This window comes from Silene latifolia, chromosome 9, assembly GCF_048544455.1.
Source record: "Silene latifolia isolate original U9 population chromosome 9, ASM4854445v1, whole genome shotgun sequence".
Classification (NCBI taxonomy): Eukaryota; Viridiplantae; Streptophyta; class Magnoliopsida; order Caryophyllales; family Caryophyllaceae; genus Silene; species Silene latifolia.
The window spans coordinates 55,716,317-55,729,389 of record NC_133534.1 but is presented as its reverse complement, the minus strand read 5'-3'; positions in this window follow the sequence as shown (position 1 = coordinate 55,729,389).

Genomic DNA, 13,073 nt, shown 5'->3' with positions numbered 1-13,073 from the left:
AATGAATGAATGAATGAATACAACAAAATGCATTTTTGTGTATATTAGGTAAAAAATAGGAGGAAAAACCAAAGTGGTTTTTCCTCTCTAAAAATCGGGTGGAAAAGGGGGGCAAAGGGAGCCAATGCATGCTTGAGTTGTTCTTCACAATGAACACTAGGTGTGCATGGATAGACAATTAGAGCAATCATCATGTTTACCACTCAAACAATAAACACAATATTATCCTAATTCTTCCTTAATTTCGGTCCACTTAGATAATATGGACTCCATATTATCTTTGTCAAAATGTCAATTTGTCTTATGTCAAATGTCATATGTTACATAAATTTGTTATGTATGTTTAACATATTAAAAATCAACGTATTAATAAAAATACGTCATATACAAAAATCGACTTAGTAATTCATAATTACTTGTACCAAAATATTTTACCAATTATAAATCACAATAATTTGTATTTATAATAATTCATTCAATTTCAATTGTTTCTTTAAACAATAATTTCATCTGAGTAATGAAACAATTCGATTACTCAGACCGTATCTCATTTAATCAAATTTCAATGAGACACGTAAATATTACTTCCAAAATCGTCCGTCAATTTTAAATAATTTAATTAACTCGTAACGTTATATGATCAATTAAATGATCAATTAAGAGTGTTGCCCTATAGGTATGACCTAGGGGATCAACTGATCACCACCGTCGCACGACAGTAATGTCAAACTCTAGTCAGCCAATCATTACCGATATGTGTGGACCAGTTGACAGTAAAATATTACTTCCCAATTGTATTCTTTATAATGAGACTTAAACATGTGATCATCATGATCAACAGTTGTGATCGCATTATTGTCGGAGGACACATATTCCAACACAGTCGGCGTCCGTATATGTAGTTAGAGTGGCGGTAGACGATGAGGTGAGATGTAGATCAAGGGAGAGCGTACCTTTGATGTAGCGAATAATGCGCTTTAGCGCAGCCCAATGTTCCTCGCGTGGATCATGCATAAAGAGGCATATTTGTTGTACAACGTAGGCAATGTCCGGGCGAGTGAAGGTTAAATATTGAAGGGCACCAGCTAGGCTACGGTATAAGGATGGATCAGCCACCTTAGGACCGACAGTAGCACTTAGTTTGGCCTTGGTGTCAACAGGCGTCTGGGCTGGTTTACACGAGGACATGTTGGCACGGTTTACAATTTCAGTGGCATATTTCGACTGATGAAGAAACAGCCCGGAACTATCACGGGTCACGGCAAAACCGAGGAAGAAACTCAGTGGGCCAAGATCCGTCATGGCAAACTCGGATTTTAGCCGAGCTAAAAAGTCCTGCAGCAACTTATTAGAGGACGTAGTGATGACGATATCATCGACGTATAAAAGTAAGTAAGCTATGTCTCGACCATGACGATAAATAAAGGGAGAGTTGTCACACATGCTATGACGGAAACCAATGGAAGCGACAAAAGCGGCAAACCTGTGGTACCACGCTCGCGGGGCTTGTTTAAGACCGTAAAGGGACTTCTTTAGAAGACACACGTGATTGGGAAATTTACGGTCACGGAAACCCGGCGGTTGGTGCATATAGACGGTCTCATCAAGCGTGCCATTGAGGAATGCATTTTTGACATCAAGTTGATGAATAGGCCATTTATTTGACACGGCTATACTGAGGACCGTTCTTATGGTTGTGGGCTTCACCACCGGACTAAAAGTCTTATCACAATCAATGCCGACCTGTTGAGACCTGCCATTAACAACAAGTCGAGCTTTGTGGCGCTCTAAATCTCCGTTAGATTTGAATTTATGCTTAAAGAGCCACATACAATGAGTGATATTGGTATTAGCGGGATGGGGAACAAGAACCCAAGTCTTATTGCTAATGAGGGCATTATACTCGTCATTCATGGCGGTATTCCAATTAGGATCTTTAAGAGCGGTGATAGGACACTTAGGGATAGGTGAAGGCGTGTGTGAGACAGAGAGGTTCATAAGGGTACGAGGTTTGAAAATGCCTCGTTGGGCTCAGGTAACCATCTGGGGAGACACGGTGGGGGGGAACGTGTGGAGGGGGAGATGGTGTGGGTGACCGAGGGGAAACAGGGGAGTGAGGGGAGGACACTATTGGTGACACGGCAGGGGAGGCAGGGGCAGTAGCCTGCTCGTAAAGTTGCAGGTCACGGAGATGGGAAGTGTCGGTCTCAAGGAATGTGTAATCTGGGCTCGGGGAGATAGGGTCGGCCTTGTAAAGGAAAATCGTCTCGTGGAAAGTGACATGGCGTGACACGATTATTTTACAGGACGAAAGATCAAGACACTTATAGCCCCTATGGTTCGAGGGATACCCAAGAAAGACACACGGGATCGAGCGAGCTTGGAGTTTATGGATGCTCGATGGTGGGAGATGTGGATAGCAAAGGCAACCAAATGTTCGGAGGTGGGAGTAGGACGGTTCTCGGTGATATAGGGACGAGAGTGGGGAGACATTGTGGTTGGCTTTGCTTGGTAGGAGGTTGTGTATGTAGGTGGCAGTAGACAAGGCATGGGGCCAAAGGGCGGGTGGTACATGGGCATGAAGGAGGAGAGTACGAACCATATTATTAATTGTTCGTATCTTCCGTTCGGCTTTGCCATTTTGGGATGATGTGTGTGGGTAGGAGAAACGGAAAAGGGTGCCATTTTGTGCGAAATGGGTAAGGAAAGACGAGTTGTCAAATTCGCGTCCGTTATCACATTGAAACGTTTTGATGGTCTTTTCAAATTGAGTTTGTATTAATTTGTGGAAATTTTTAAATATGTCATACACTTGTGATTTATGGTTAATTGGAAATGTCCATAAAAAATTGGTGTAATCGTCAAGAAATAGCACATAATACCGATGACCGAGACCACTAGCGACAGGTGATGTCCAAAGATCGCTGTGGATAATATCAAAAGCAGCTGTAGTTTGTGATAAAGACGGATAAAAAGGCAACTTAATATGCTTCCCAAGTTCACATGAATGAAAAAAATGAGGTTTAATTAAACGTTTACATGGCAAATTATTAGAAATGCTATTAAAAACCGGCTGTCCCGGGTGAGCTAAACGATCGTGCCATGTAGATGGTGCAACAGCTAGGAGGGCGTGTGGTTTAGTGATGGCAGAGACGGAGTGGAGAGGGTAGAGGTCGCCTTTGCTATTACATCTCAGTAGTTGTGTCCTAGTCTTGAGGTCCTTCACAGAAAAACCAAGTGGGTCAAATTCAACGGATACGGAATTATCGGTTGTAAAAAGGCGTACTGACACAAGGTTCTTAACGATGTTGGGGACATGAAGGACATTATTTAGAGATAAAGCAGGGAGGGGTCGGGGTAGGGACGTATGACCTAGACCTTTAATTGGAATACGCTGACCACTTCCAACAACAATACTACGATTTACGCCCAAAGTAGAATAAGACGAGAGTGTACCTGAGTCCGCCGTCATATGAGAGCTCGCACCCGTATCCATAAACCAGCGTGGATCCGGTGGCATGAGAGTCATCCCTTGAAAAGCGGTGCCTAGCTTAGTTGGAGTATAGCTAGGTGAGGCAGAGGGCATGGCATATGGGTAAACCATGAAAGCTTGAGGAGGACGGGGTCCAAGGATTCCAGCAGCCTTAGGTGAAACCTGAGGCTGAGACCACCCATTGGTAGGGTAAGGGTAGGGAGGCGCAACCCGTTGTGCCGGAGCCCAGGGGCCATAAGGCGACCACGAAACAGGGGCAAGCTAAGGCGTCCCTGTCTTGGCCTGTTTGTCCTCTTGACGGTTCTCATGGTTGCGATTGTTGCCGCCGCCATTCTTCCCACGTTTCCCGTTCGAGCGACCATTATTGTTCTTGGAACGGCCGTTGTGATAATGACGAGAGGAAGAGTCTTTCGAATCTTTCGAGTCTTTCGCGGTGTCTTTGGCAGTAACCACAACAAGAGCAGCATCAGTAGAGGGGGGTGGCGTCTGGGTTGTTTCCTCGAGGATGAGCATTGAACGGGCCTGGTAGAAGAGTGGGAGCGGGTCACGATGTTGTATAATCGTAGCAATCCCTTTATACTCTTCATTTAAACCCGCAACTAGTTGAAGCACAAGGCGATCATTAGACACAGGAGAGCCGACATTTGCCAATTGATCTGCAAGGGTCTTGAGGGCCTGACAGTAGGCAGATGCGGTAGCAAAATTCTCGATCTTGGTGGTGGAGAATTGTCGCTCCAAAGTAACGGCTCGGGTGTGTTTGTTGTCGCGAAAAATATCGCGAATGCGGTCCCAAGGCACTTTGGCGGTGGCACCGGGTTGAAGGATTGTGAGGAGGAGGTCTTGAGAGATGGTTGTGAATATCCATTGCTTGACAATGGCATCGAGACGAGTCCGAAGAGCGAGGTTTGGAGCATCATCGTCGTCCGATGAATCACTTCCATCTCCGGCAGCGGAGATGTGGTCCCCGACTTCGAAAGCCTGCGCAGTATTGAGAAACAATTCTGCCCATGAGTCATAGTGAGCGGTTTCCATATCAAGGACGATGGGAATGTGGTGTTTGATGTTTCCGATGGAGAAGACAGGATGATAGATGGGCTGTTTGGGAGCCATGACTCAAGTGGCAAAAGGAGAAAAGAGAGAAAAGAGAGACGGCAGAGGAGTTTTTGTGGAAGAGGGGAGGAAGAAGACTTGATACCATGATATATGAACCATCTCAACCAAAACCTTAAGGTGATGGTTGAAACCCAACTATTATAAATATTCCTATTAGGGAGACACAAGATCAGATGGTCCAAGGAAAATAGGTTTAAGAACAAAAGAAAAAGTCTTATGTGCTGCACACGGATTGCTACTAACATGGTTAAGATGGGATGGTTCATATTTGATCCGGGAGGTCGATGGTCCAAGAATTGGGTCGATTCTTTTTTGAAGAAGGGGAGAATGATGTAGGTTCAATAAGGGAACAAATGAGAGCTGCTGGAAACACATGGTTTCCTAGGCCAACTAGAAGAAACGGTATCCTAAACCGTATAGGACTTAGAATATAAGTTATTATTTTCGAATAAGATTAGGAAAATTAGCTTATCCTAGTGAAGTTAGGAAAATTTATTATTTTCTAATCCTAGTTGTTATGGGATTTCTAAATTCTAGTTGTATTTTTAATTATTAGTTAAATAAGTTTCCTAATAAGATTAGGAAAGAATTAGATAGCTTAATTAGCAAGCTAAGGAATTAGAGTTATAGTCAGATTGTTGACTTCAAGTAGGATTATAAATAAGGACCGATTGTGGCCTTATTTTTCAGATTATTTTTAGATTACGACCAGATTTCAATAAAGATTACAATTAGTAAGCAACTCGGATTAGTCTTGCGAGATTAGTTTAGGACTCTTCCTTGCGAGGTTGAGTTATAGAAAATCGAGCAATAACCTCACGAGGTTAGAACAAGATTTAGCTATCTCTATCCCTTACTTATGATTCTTTAATCACACAACTCACGATACTTAGCTACGTTTACTCGATCACGTTTTACATCAAATTGGTCATCAGAGATATGTTCTAATTAATAAATTAGTCTTGGAAAGAACGAAATTATGTCTCAAAAAAAACTTAGGCAAGCACTGAAGAGGTTGGAAGAATATAAGGAAAAATTGTTATGGGAGGACATAACAAGGAGAATTGATCAGCTTTCATGCAAATACGAGAAGTGGGAGCGTGAACTTAATCAATCTTGTGGAGCGAAGGAAGAAGTGAAAAAGATTGAATCTTCTAAAGTTTTTCACGAAGAAGAATGAGAAAAGGATGGAGAGACGCCACAGAGCAGTCCATACGATAGTCAAATTGTAGAGACGACTGACCTTGTCCAAACGAACAGTCCAGAAGACTGTCAGATTCCGAATGATGAAGAAAAGGAGGAAGACGAGATTGTTACATGTATTGTCAAGCCATTAGATGAAGGTGATCAGATTGAAAATGTAACACCCCCATACTCCAAGTGCCTTACCAGGACCACTCAGGTATAAGGATGCCACCATCTCGGTTGCCCGAGGCAATGAATATCATAAGACAATAAAGAAACGTACTTTAAAAGTAATTACAGTTTAAGTGATTACATGTTCAAAACCAAAACTGATAAAAGGAACTACAAGTTCTCAAAACTATCTACTATCAAAATACTATCAAGCGTCGACACAAATGGAAGACTTCTAAACTGCAACGTGGTGACTCATCCCAGCTATCCCATACGCATCGTCTCATACCTGCTCAATAACCGCTCACCATCCCCGAATGGATCACCACAGTTTTAAAACATTTAAACGGGTCGATACTAATCACATAATTTATATGATCCAACAACACAACAAACAACATAGCTCAAACAATCACACACACAATCACACCCACTCCAATCAATCTCCGTCACCGATCGTCCACCGGACCAGCCACCGCGATGGGGGACCGCAGCCGTTCCCACCTAAGCCCCGCTCATCATACCGAGCGATAACCCTGTCCCATCAATGTGCACATCCCCTTCCGTGGCGGGTTCCACGAAGGGCGAAACTAGGGCGTGAAGCCACTCCCGCAAGTGACTCCACTCAGCCGAGAACGCATCTCGAGAACCATAGACAACCAATCACAATCACAACATCAACAACCGTCTGAATCTATCAACAATGTACAATCACAATCACAAATAGTCACAACACAATTACTATATCAAACAATAAATCTCACACATCAACAATCATCCCATTATGGGACTAATACGAGTAGGAAATCCTACCGGAAAGCATAATTATCGACGGTCTCTACAAAAGTATCAAAAAGGCTCTTCTACAAAACCTCCTCCTATCATACAAACATACAAACACTACCGAATCACAATCTACACAAAAACCCCCAATCTCTAAATTAGGGTTTAACCAATTCAAAGGAAATACAATAAAAAGGGTACATAGATCTTACCCTCGACGCAAGGAACTCAACGATACGAATAATGACAAGAACTCGACCGTCCCAACTCCGGAATTGCTAAGAATGCGATTAGGAAGATGAACTGGTTGCTTTCTCTCTTAAACAGGGTTTTAGGTTTTGTAAAAGTGATTTAAAACAATGACGACTATGTTTAAATACCTTAATCGCATAATTAACAAAACCCGAGAAAACTCCCCGTAAAACCGGACACTCGATCGAGTACCCAAGGTACTCGATCGAGTACCCCCTACTCGATCGAGTGCCCCAAATACTCGATCGAGTACCCAACAGGTCAGAAACTATTTTATTTCGCAACTTACCCTTACTCGACAGAGTAAGGCCTACTCGATAGAGTACCCCAAGACTTATAAATACGGAGTATTACAGAAAAAGAAAAGACTGAAAATTTTACTAATATTCATGAAGAAGAGGAGCATATAGAAGACGTGGATGAACAGCTCAAGGTTAATGTAAACTTAGCCAAGGTTAATGTAACCTCACCCAAGGGTACTATAACCTCAACCAAGGGTACTATAACCTCGGATAAGGTTAATGTAACCTTGTTTCATGAACTTTCAAATCTGTCTATTCACGAACCCAACAAAGCTAATCTGATGTTGGGTAAGGTATTATTAGATGGTAATGATTGTTCAAACTTTCAATACAAAGAACGTTATCAATCGCCCCTTGAAATATCAATTGATAAGAAACTATATGGTGATGAATGTCAATGTTATTTCTTCATGAGATCGATTTCTGAAGTTGTTCACAGTGGTCTGATTAGCTCAAGCAAGTGCTATTTTGATTTTTCTATACTTGTGCATGGAGGGCGGTGGGGTGGAAGGCACAAGCAAAGATGGTTCAAGAGGCGCGAAAGAGGCAGGCACAAAAAAGGAAGACACGAGATCAGATAGTCCAAGGGAAATAGGTTTAAGAACAAAAGAAAATGTCTTATGTGCTGCACACGGATTGCTACTAACATGGTTAAGATGGGATGGTTCATATTTGATCCGGGAATCGATTGTCCAAGAATTGGGTCAATTCTTTTTTGAAGAAGGGGAGAATGATGTAGGTTCAATGAGGGAACAAATGAGAGCTGCTGGAAACACATGGTTTCCTAGGCCAACTAGAAGAAACGGTATCCTAAACCGTATAGGACTTAGAATATAAGTTATTATTTTCGAATAAGATTAGGAAAATTAGCTTATCCTAGTGAAGTTAGGAAAACTTGTTATTTCCTAATCCTAGTTGTTATGGGATTTCTAAATTCTAGTTGTATTTTTAATTATTAGTTAAATAAGTTTCCTAATTAGATTAGGAAAGAATTAGATAGCTTAATTAGCAAGCTAAGGAATTAGAGTTATAGTTTGATTGTTGACTTCAAGTAGGACTATAAATAAGGACCGATTGTGACCTTATTTTTCAGATTATTTTTAGATTACGATCAGATTTCAATAAAGTTTACAATTTGTAAGCAACTAGGATTAGTCTTGCGAGATTACTTTAGGACTCTTCCTTGCGAGGTTGAGTTATAACAAATCGAGCTATAACCTCGCAAGGTTAGAACAAGATTTAGCTATCTCTATCCCTTATTTACGATTCTTTAATCACAATATCCACACAATATCATCAAATCACACGTTACTTTCACAATACAATCGATAATTCCGCTGCAATTTCTCAAACCCTAGTTTCGTAATATCCAAACCTACGAATTCTATATCAAAAGTTCTAGCTGTTATAAATTGAGAATGTATAAAATTCTCAAAGATAAAATAAAAACAAAGGATCAAGTTTAAACAATTGCCACTTTTATAAAAAGGGCGAAAATAAAATTCCTCATAGTGTTCAAACGAAAACCATAAAAGAAAGCAGAAAAACAGAGTTGGATCTGCAAACTACTCGCTAGCTCACACAGAAATCCCTAGAAAAGCTAACACCTGTCATGTTAAAAACATAACAGCCACAATCAGTGAGGAGTAACTCAACGTTCTCCCAGCCATATCACATGATATAAATGTTACAGATGCAAATAATATATCAAAGTAAATTGAAATGTTATAAAACATATGTAACAAAATGTGATTACCAAATTACGTTAAAACCAACGTGCTGCATACTTAAAAGCAAAATATTCAAAAGACAGAACGGAAATAATTTAGTTCAGGCTAGATATTCACTTTAGCTATACTCCTTGACACCGCAGCATCTTACACTAGTTTCGGGAACCCAGTTTCACGCAAAGGTGACCATCCCCAGGTCCACTCACTAGACAACAAACTATAATAGGACTTGTCTTACCACGTAGTGCGTAGTCCCAGTCTAAGTACATGTACATGACTCTACGACAATCTATACCTCCCACAAGGGTACCCAATCATATAACTGTATAAGAACCCGTATGCCTTAGTTCATTATTCTTTGCCCTTACTTTAATTATTCCAAACTTAAAAATATTCCAATGATAGTATATTATTCATTGTATATCATTCGAATGTTCGTAAGTGAACCACACTTTTATTTCTTCAAAACAGAAAACTTAAACTTTACTTCCAAAAGTATAAAATTAATTCAAGGACTTTAAAATAGATAAGTCACTGTAATTAAACTTTAAAGACCATCCCTTGATTTAAGGTACTTTAGTAAAGACTTATTACTTAGGTTTTAATGAGACGGAGTTCTATATTAGTTTATAAAACTGAACAGCAGTATTATAAAATTCATAATTAAATACAGAAAAATTGAAATGATGCAAGGCCAACTCTCATCGTTTTCTGTAGCTCTTGGCTACAACTTTCATTTTAAGACCAACTTCAAAGGACGAAAGTATCAGGGGTCTAAAAATTCATTTCTAAAAACTGTCAGAAAACGTCACCCATAATATTTCAGTTCGAAAATCCACTTTTAGAAAACATTTTAAGGCAAGGAAAAATTTTAAATATAACTAGACATTATAAATCTTCTTTGAGAAAAATATTAGCCATTGTATCAAAAGGAAAATATATTTTAAAAATGAATCTTTGAGAAAAGTCATAAACGCGTTTTACGGGCGAGCTCTTCACAAGTAATTTATTCTGACCAAACCGTAAGTCTAAATATTATGAAATTTTTTATGCAGACTCTACACTTGAAAATAATAGGAGTCTATTCTTTACACTTTTGCAAATTCGAAATAAACAGAGGTGATATTAATTTTACAAACAGACGAACATATTTGACAGATTTAACAACGGTTTTCATCAAACTTGTAAAATACACCATAAATCGAAAATAATGATTCAAGACCTAAAATTTTATATACAACCTGATACTCCATGTCTCTGCCACATATTAAAATTTCTTGAATTAATAATTTGATTTAGTATTTTTAACATAATTAAAAACGAATGAATCGCTATAATCGGTGAAACTCCATCAATACTTTAAATTATGAAATAAATACTAAAACTCCAAAACAATTACCACGAAAATTCATGGTATCTTAAAATCTATCATTTAACCCAGAAAAATAATTTACACCTCCTGAAAATCATAAAAAACGAATTTATACCGTCCTTATATCATATTAATCGGTTTAATCAGAAAACTTGCATATCAACCAAATAAATTCCTATTGACAAAATAAAATTTATACATAGTCAAAATAATTTATAAACATCAAGGGATCAGAAATCATATGGTTCGAAAATCATATTAATGAATAAATCTTTATAAAACTACAAAAATGCAAAAATACATACAACTACAACAATTAATCAATGCAATACCGAGTAACGTCGTAGTTACCTTATTCCGTATCCGAATCAAAAGTATGCTAGTCTTCAATTATATTCCTTTTTTTTAAACCTACAAAATATTATGAACATATGGTGTAAACCATATAAATCGTTAAATAAAAAGAGGAATTAAAGAGTAATTAGTCTTACCCTTGAAATAGGGACGCCCATTGAATGAATCAAGTAAAAAAATGATGAAGAATTGGTACACTTGGAGACTTGTTTTATCCGTCCAAAAGGAAGAAAGGCAAGAGAGCTTTTCCTTATTATTTTGTATAAAGAGAGAATAATAGAATAATTGTGCAAATGAAGGATGTGCAGGAATGAATTATGGTAAGGTTTAGAACTCCTCAAATCTTACGTAGGAAATTAAATGGAGTTTGAGAAAAAGGATGTGTAAATGACAAGAATGCAACAGCTATGGTTAGTATACACTAAGGGGAATCTCGGCACAATGAGTGTATAAAAGGATATTATTAGGGTTTGTTTTTCTCTTATTATCTTATAATGAAAAGATAGTAACAAATAGAGTTTATAAGGAAGTGAATGAGAAAAGATAAGAGAAAAATAATATCTCTTTGACCAACTAGTGCACCGGTTTTTGGCAAGGGATTAAGGTCCAAAATATATTTCCATTTTAATGGTGAAGAGGATAAAAAAAAAAAAAATAAGATAATGATATTCATCTTAAGGTTAAGAAAATAAGAATAAATCAAGTTTAATATCTAGCTTATTTAAAACCAAATACTCGGTCCACAAATTAATGGGATCAAAATAGTTTTCCCATTTGCTTATAAAAATGTCATTTAATAAAAAGTCGGTCCGAGAAGAAATCGGACTGAAAATAAGACTAAAACGGATTTAATTAACGATTGGTACAAAACCGATAAATATAAGTATTAAAATTTAAATCTTATAAACAAAAATTAAATAAGCGAGATTAGAAAATTGCGGGTGTTACAACCTCCCCCAGTAAGAAAAAGTTTCGTCCTCGAAACTTGAAAGTAGAAATATAAGATTTGAAGAACAAAGACTTTTGAAACATTTCAGCTGACAAATATATTTGAAAACTCTTTGGTGAGATCAAAATAGTCTTTAAACCAATTTTCAATATTGAACAATTAGAAATTACTTGTCTCGAAATCACTTGTCTAGCTAATATCTTGGTACAAGAGAATACATGTCGCGAACAAGAATTCTGTAGTCCAAGATAAAGGCAAGCTAACATTTGAAAAATCAAATCTCAAAACCAAACATTAGCAAGTACTAGGCAGTCATTAGACGTCTTTAATGACAAGTCCTAGCATCCAACCAACGTCAAATTCCAAAATAAGTTGTGTAAATTTTACTTAAAACCTTTGGAGAAATCGAATTTGTAAATACAACATTACTTTTGAATGTTTTTCAAGGCATCCAAATATTTGAAATAATTCTGGAATACTTCAAACGAGTTTTAAGCAACTTCGGGACAAAATCAAATTTAAATACTAACCAAGAGTAAATCAAAAGTGAAACTTAAGGCTTTGAAATCATAATTCAAAATGTTAAAATTTCTTAAATAATCAAAATTTTGCAATAGTCAAAACTCTTGTATAAAATGGAAATATCCGAGGAAAAAGGTCAACGGTAAATCAAAACAAAATCTTTAAAACTAAAGCAAGGGAGAGGAAGTTGATAACAACTCGAGCAATCAGATGCTCGTGAGAAGGAGAGGGAAAGAAATATTTAAGAGTCATATATAGCTCTCTCAAGGGTTATGAAAGGGGATAATCATCTGGAGATTCTTGATAAAACTCCTCTATGGAACTCAAGCTTTCATATATACATCGAAAGCAAAACTAAACTTATTAAAAGCATGCAACTAAGTTGTCAACCTCAGAGTTGCCAAACTTCCTAGTCTACATCCTCCAAGATTATCGATAGGTACAACATTCATCCAAAACCTTACATATTTGCGTAACCTCTCAGAATAGCATGGTAAAAATCCATCAAGTAGTCCAAAACTCCACTCTTACTGACCAAAATTCCATAGGTTATCAAAATAAGACTAATCCAGTTAACTCATCAAGTTCGCACTCGAGATATAATTTAACTCAGAATAACTTAATAGACATAACACACTTAAAGGATTCTACTCTTCCGAAATCACTACCAAGGAAACAAGGTTACTAAACTTATAAGGTTTCTCGAGTTATGGAACACCAACCAAAATCCACCATCTAACAACGCACCTCTCAACTGAACACACTAATTTGTTACTATTATCCACATAGTAACATCCAAAGCTGAATTCTTAGAAGTCCATCAAATGAATATAAAGGTCTCTCAGCA